The 7,405-nt window shown below is 39.8% G+C and overlaps 1 pseudogene; it reads left to right on the plus strand.

Moving 5' to 3' along the window:
* Positions 1-518: 518 nt before the first annotated feature.
* On the plus strand, positions 519-637 carry LOC112485110 (annotated as a pseudogene).
* The last annotated feature ends 6,768 nt before the right edge of the window (positions 638-7,405 follow it).

Below are 7,405 nucleotides of genomic sequence, written 5' to 3' on the forward strand. Positions count from 1 at the left end.
AACATGAACAAGTGTACCCTGAGTGCTCTGACACCAACACAGGACTAATGATCAGTGGACACACATGTGAAACACCAAAGTCCAAATGGAGTGAGTTAACTCTACTTCCTATTCAAGGGACAGCTGCTAATGACAGGGAACAGACCCCTCTTTGCAATACTATCATGCAATTTAAGCCTTTGGAACTGAGGAAAGGGGAAAGAAAATAAATTCTCCTTTTATTAGGTTCGGGGACAAGGCTGAAGACCAGAATTGTCTGAATTGAAACCTAAAATGATTAACAAAAAAAATGACTGAGATTAACTGATTGCCCATTTAGGGGGAAAAAAGTGCAGCTCGTTGCCAGCGTTAACTTAATTTTACATAAACACGCTGTTTGAGGCTAAAGCAAATCTGACTGGATTTCAGTGTGAAAATAAAATATAAAAACTCTTCTTATAGTTATTTCTAAACAGAACCTGTCTCTAATCCTAATGTAACAGAAATGTATATGATGATTAGTATTTAATAATTTTTTCATGTATGGCCATGCTACCCTGAACAAGCCCGATCCCATCTGATCTCAGAAGCTAAGCCGGGTCAAGTCTGGTTAGTACTTGGATGGGAGACCACCTAGGAAGACCAGGTGCAGTAGGTGTAAAAAATTTAAAAACTAAACTAATTTAAAAATAAATAAATAATGAGAATAATTTTTTGATGTGGTAAATTTCAAAACATGAAACAACACAAAATGGATCATCACATTCTGCACAAAAATATCACATTTCTCTCTAGATCTTCTTGCCACCCTTGCCATTGTGCGAGCAGCAAACATTCCAGTGACTAGTTGGACTCTGTTTCCCTGATGTTGTCGGTGTGCTCTTAGGGAAATGTCTTCCAGAGGGGCAAAGAGGTGTGACATCATCAGAGCACAGATTGCCTCGGAGACGTTGCTGTCCTGGCTTGTGATGCTTTTCCAGCATCCTTTCAATCAATGTCAGTCTGAAGCTTACATGGCTGATCGTGTGCTCAGACTGAACAGGGTGTAGGAGTTCAGCACTGTACTGTTTAGAAGGTGGTGAAAGAATTTCTTGTACCAAAACTTGTGTCTTTTGCGCTAAGTTGGATAAGAAGTGAGCATCTGATCAGCCGAGCCCACTGCTCTCATATTCTAGATATAATCCACAATGCCACATGGCTTCTTAATTTTCTTTCCATTTCTGTTGTCTACTTCAATCACAGTATCATTGTGGAATGCCTTCAACATTGTCACTTCCTTCTTTTCTTTTTTAATTAAGTTTATTGGGGTAACATTGGTTAATACGATTATATAATTTTCAGGTATACATTATAATTTGACATCTGTATATTCTATTGTGTTTCCACCCAAAGTCTGGTTTCCTTCAGCTACCATATATTTGATCCTCTTTACCCACTTAACCCTACCCCTACCCCCCTATATTTGACCCCATTTACCCCATCTACCTCCCCCTCCTCCCTCGCCCCCTACCCTCTGGATGTCACCTCCTTCTTGTCATACCATTTCAGTGCCATAAGTTCGCCACAGAATTTGGCTAGAGTTGTCCCCTTTGCAATCCTTTTTTTCAGATCATTTGCATCTATTTTCTTTTCATATATGCTGTGCCAACTGCATCAGTCCTGTTTTGATGTAATTCTCTGAAAAGCTTGGGAGATGTATAAAAGTTATCGAGGAAGACATAATATCCTTGGCGAAGAAAGTCATTGACCAAGGTAATAAAAATATGTGACAATTTCAGACCATTGGCTGAATCTTTCAAATTCCTACTGGGCCCTGTGTGAACAAGCATATTCCACACGTAACCAGACTGACTTTTACAAAGTACATACAGCTTGAGACCAAATTATGCTTGTTTCATCAGGATGTACTGCTTCATAGCTAATTGCCCCTTGAACAGCATTAGTGATTTATCGACTGCAGTGTTTCTATTTGGAGTATATATAGTTGAAAACTTATTTACAAGAGTGGTGAACACAGGTTTGATCTTCTGCAATGAAATCTGGGCCTTTGATTGATCAGCGGATATGGAAGAATTGTTGACAAAATTCAGGCACCAAAGCAAAAGAAAAATCTTTTGGCAGTCATAATTTGCCTGGGCTAAGGTGTATCCAAAAGAGGCCTCGTCGACCAAAACATCTCCAGCTCCGGTTTCTGCATGACACCTTACAGTAACATTACTGCAAAAAAGACTTTCAGTTCATCATTGTCAGTGTCTTTCCATTTTTCCATTCATGAAATCCTTTCAGACCAGGAGACGTTGAAACCAACAAGGCAGCTTGGGCATTCATTTTGCTGGGAACTTTTTGAAACTAATTCCTCAGTAGAGAACAGTTCAAAATATTGCAGTGGGTCAGTAGTTTCATTAACATCAGCCTTTCCGCTGGGTGCGCCAATAAAGTCATACTTTTAACGTGGAATCATAACACGAATTGACCATTTCAGAGTGCAACCCATGTCAGCTGATGTTGGGCTATTTCCGTCTCGAATGGGACAGAGGCCTAATCATATCATCTTCCGAAGTACTAACTGAAAAATCACCAGAATCATCTATTTTGGAAAATCGGATTCATCAAATGAATCTTCGGCTAACAACTGTTCAAGAGCAATGTTAATATCACATCAGAAATGCTACATTTTCTAGGATTTGACATTTTCAACAACCGAGAATCACTATATTTTGTAAATGGACATACCATGACTAAAAACAGAATGCTATAAATAGAATGGTGTCATTTGTTTTCAAAGACTCTCGATATACTAGAGCGATGCGAAAATAATAATAAAAGCGAGATATTTCATGGCAAACTTTGCAGGTAAGGTTAGGACTGTAATCTGCGAGTTATCTCAGGGTACAAAGTGTGGCCGCAAACGCTGCCAGGGAGTATTCTCAGGGCAAACAGGAAATGGATTAAGTGTTTTGTCATCAGGCACTTAAAATAAAGACAAGTTGTAGTATAGAAAAAAATAAAGAAAGTTATTATTTGCACACGTAGGTAGAGATTCAGATGCCCTCATAAGTTTTGGGGCAGGTCCAGGTATGTGCAACACAGGAATACCTTCCTGTTATCCCCGCATTTTGTTTTCTGATAAGCAGATACAGTAGGTAAAAACCATTAACTCCCAACATACAGGCGTAATGAGATTCTTTGCCTCCAGGCCCTTCCCGCCAAACAGACAAACTGGACAGTACTACTTGAAAGGTCCTATACCTGCCAGCACACACTATACCTTTTTAGAGTTTAGGCTCTGCCTAACTTGTGAGAGTGAGGCATGGCACCAAGTTAGTCTAGGAGGGCTGTTTCTAGTGAGCCAAGTACTTTTTCTTTGCAAATTAAAACAAGATGGCTGCTATGCTAGGCACTCTTGTATAGTAAACAACCTGCCCAACTGTACACAGTGGTCCTTGGTAAGAAAATGAGAAACTTCATCTAGTTTCTTCACAAATAAGAGCTAAAGGAAGGGATGTTCATTTTCTGGTATTAGCCCTGGCACTGTAAGTAAGAAATGAATGTGAAGGAAACATGATATTTGTCCTTATTTTTTGTCAGACATTCTTTATTTTATAAAGCAACATGATAGTAACGTATGTGCTAATGCTTGGGTTTTTTATTTAATTCAATTAATCCAATTAATCTTTCTGCAAATACTTTTTAAATAATGTCAATTCCTGGGCAGATATTGGAATTAAGTATTGGTAAATGCAGCCTTGATAAATGCAGATGTTTGGGCCATAGAAACCCTATGAGGATGACTTTCATACTCTCTCCATAAAGCTTCCAGCTCCTAAGCTAAGTCCGCAGAGGCAAACCCAAAGGATAAGTTACCAGTGTGTTCTCTTTAATCCTTTGAGAGTTTTGCTGATGCTATATGTACTGATTCTTAGAACTGTTTTTAGTATTTCCTGGAGATTTCACATGCATATAGAATAGCCCCAGGTGGCCATCTCTAAGCAAATTATGTAAATTTGCTAAGCCTCAGATTGCTTATAATCAAAATTAGGCTTAAAATATCACCATGTAAGATTTTGTGAGATTTTGTGATTTAACATGTGTGAGAACACCTACCACAGTGCCTGGCATAGGGAATGTGTACATGAGCCTGTTTCATGAGCCTGTGATTACAGTGAAGTTACATGACCAATAAGAATGCAAATTTCTCTGACACATGCTGCATCTGTACTATGCAGGAGCTGCAGAACCATTTCAAACATGTGTGATTAATTTTGGGAGGTCCTAGAGGTGTCCCTGTCTTTATATTTGATCTTCATATAATTGCTCTCAGGGATTCCTCACTTAAATCTGCTACTTGCAGTCACATGAGAGCTGGACCTCAGCACAGCCTCTATTAGAGGTTCCACCAAAATCACATTGATGTAAGTGCTTCTGAAATAAGAAGGCTTTGTGGGCCAAAGTAGCACTGTATTCCCGCAACTTACTGAGTAAAAGTAGGCTATGCCTTCTTGTCACCATATTTCATTGCATCCCTCACAAAGCAACTCATCCAGTTTGTACGGGGACCAACTGCCCTTGTTTTCTCAGGACCATTCCTGGAAACCCTCAGGATCTGGCAAACTGGAACAATTAGTCATCCTAAGTGTCAGACACCAGATATATGAAGCCCTTAAAGAAATAAACATCATTCTCTCTTCTCAAGCCTCCCCATGCCTCCTTTCCCACTCCATTTGTGTTTGCCCTCAGCAAATTAACACAAACCTGTATAGGTTTCCTATTAGTGCTTAACAAACGGCCATGAACAAACATAGTGATTTAAAACAACACCCATTTACAAAGTCATAATTTCTGTAGATCAGAAGTTTGAGTGTGTCTCTAATGGGTTTTCTGCTCATGGTCTTCTGGGGTGGATATCAAGGCATCAGCCAGTCTGAGTTCTCATCTGGCAATTCTAGGGAAGGATCCATTTGTAAGCTCAGTAAGTTTGTTGACCGAATTCCATTCTTCGTGGTTGTAGGACTGAGGGCTCCATTTCCTTGCTGCCATCAGTTGAGGGCCACTCTCAGCTCCTAGAAGCCACCCATATTCCTGGTCACATGGCCCCTCCACCTTGAAAGCCATCAATAGGGAATTTCCCTTGCATCACACTTCCCATCTCTTCAGGGAGAACCCAGTCCCTTCAAGGGCTCACCTGTAGGTAACGTTTACCTGGGATAATTTCTTTTTTTTTTTAAAGTCAACTGTGTCGTATAACACATAACCTAATCATAGAGTAATAGGTCATATTTAAAGGTTTAAGAGAACCCAGTCCCTTCAAGGGCTCGTCTGTAGGTAAGGTTTACCTGGGATAATTTCTTTTTTTTTTAAAGTCAACTGTGTCATATAACACATAATCTAATCATAGAGTAATAGGTCATATTTAAAGGTTTAACCCACTCCGAAGGAAAGGAGGTTAAACAAGGAGAAGAGTCATTAGGGTCATCTTAGAATTCTGCCTACCCCACCTCCTTTCCCTAAAAGTTGCAAAGAGATGCCTTTTAGGGCAAGGCCCCAACATCTCACCAGACACATCCAGACAGTCTCATTTGAGGTTCTTCAGTATCAACCACTGTTTTTGATACATTCATGTATTCTTTCTCATGGAACAAATATTTATTGAAGGTCTATTTTGAGCCTGATGTGGTGTCAAATGCTGGAGATCCATGATGAACAAAAAAAACCATGACTCTTGCCCTTATCTAATAGGGCAAAATGAAATAATCATAAAATGTAAAATTGTGTCTTTGACCAGGGGTTTATGGTACTATGGGATTCTATATAAAGCAACAGTCTCCAGCATTTTTGGTACCAGGGACTGGTGCTCCCATAAGAATCTAATGTCTGATGATCTGAGGTGGAGCTGAAGTGGCGATATTAGCACTGGGGAGAAACTGAAGTACAGATGAAGCTTTGTTTGCTCACCTACCACTTACCTCCTGCTGTGCTGCCTGGTTCCCAACAGGACATGGACCAGTACAATCTCTGACCTGGGGTTGGTGATCTCTACTATAAAGAAAGGATTGACCCCATCTGGATGAAAGAACAGGGGCGGAGATTGTTGGCTGTCCACCAAAGTCCACTCTCGATTTCTGTTATAGAAGAAGGTACAGGGCTGCCCAACTGCACTATATTTTCCAGCTTCTTTTTCCTTTAGAAGTTGTGACAAAGTTCTCTCCAATGAGCAGAAGTCAATGGTGCTACTTCTAGGTCTGAGCCATTAAATTCATTGTCCCATCTATGAGTGACAATGACATGGCCCAAAGTAACCATGAGTAACCTACTGAGAATGGCAGAGCCAGAGGCAGCCAAAGTCCTTGAGTGACTACATGGAAAGAATCTACCTTAACCATCTGACCATCACCATTATTACCACCTGTACCAGCCTGGACTGTTATGTGAGAAAGAAACTTCTCTTTTGTTTGAGCTATTACTTTTAGGTCTATTGTTTCAAGCAGTTTAGCCTTCCACAAGAAATACAAAACTACATGCTGGCAGGCAACACAAAGTATAACATTTTCTTATCTTACATTAATATAATGTGTCACTGAAAGGCTTTCGCATCTAGTAGATTTAATTCTCTCAATAACCCCGTGAGACAAGTAATAGGATATCTATTGCTGTACCTACTTGTCAGAGGAGGCTCAGAGGAACTGAGTGACTCAGAGAGGCTCCCATAGCTCGTTAGTCATTTTGGGACATCTCTCACTGACTCATCATTTGGATTTAGAGAAGTCATCCCTTTATTTATTTATAGTCATTCCCGTCCTCCCACCAAAGTGGAAGAAATCCTGTGGGGCTGGTCCGTCAAACACTCCAGCAGCAAGACAACACACCTGTGATACTCAGTTCTGTAAGTTATATATACAGGAGAGATGTTATTTCACAATGCTCCCTTAATTACTTACTCTTCAATATCTGGGGTCCATTGGAAACAGATTGATATACAAAACTATAGGCTGCTGGGCTACTATTAGTCTTAGATCTCCTAAATTTTAATATCTGAAGAAATCTCATCCTTGATCTCATTCTTGGTGGGGGACTTCACTTACTCATCTGTGTGTTACCAGAAATGCACCTTTTCAAAATCTTTCATTTATTAGTGTGTTCACCAAAATCTGAGCATTTACCACGTGTAAGTTGCACCCAGTAGTAAGCAGTGTGGGCACAGTACCTGCCCTCAAGATTGCAGTCGGATAGAAAAAAGATAAGAAAGTAGTAAATGTGCAATTTTATATCATTACAAATAGTAATTGATACAAAAAATGAACCAAGCAATAAAGATGATGAGAACTGAAGCCCATTTTATCTCTTTTTACCTCTGGTTGCATAAACAATGCAGTCTACTAGGCAAGCCAGGGTTAAAATTATTCACAAATGTATTATTTCGAAGTTGCTA

This window comes from Pteropus alecto, unplaced genomic scaffold, assembly GCF_000325575.1.
Source record: "Pteropus alecto unplaced genomic scaffold, ASM32557v1 scaffold95, whole genome shotgun sequence".
Classification (NCBI taxonomy): Eukaryota; Metazoa; Chordata; class Mammalia; order Chiroptera; family Pteropodidae; genus Pteropus; species Pteropus alecto.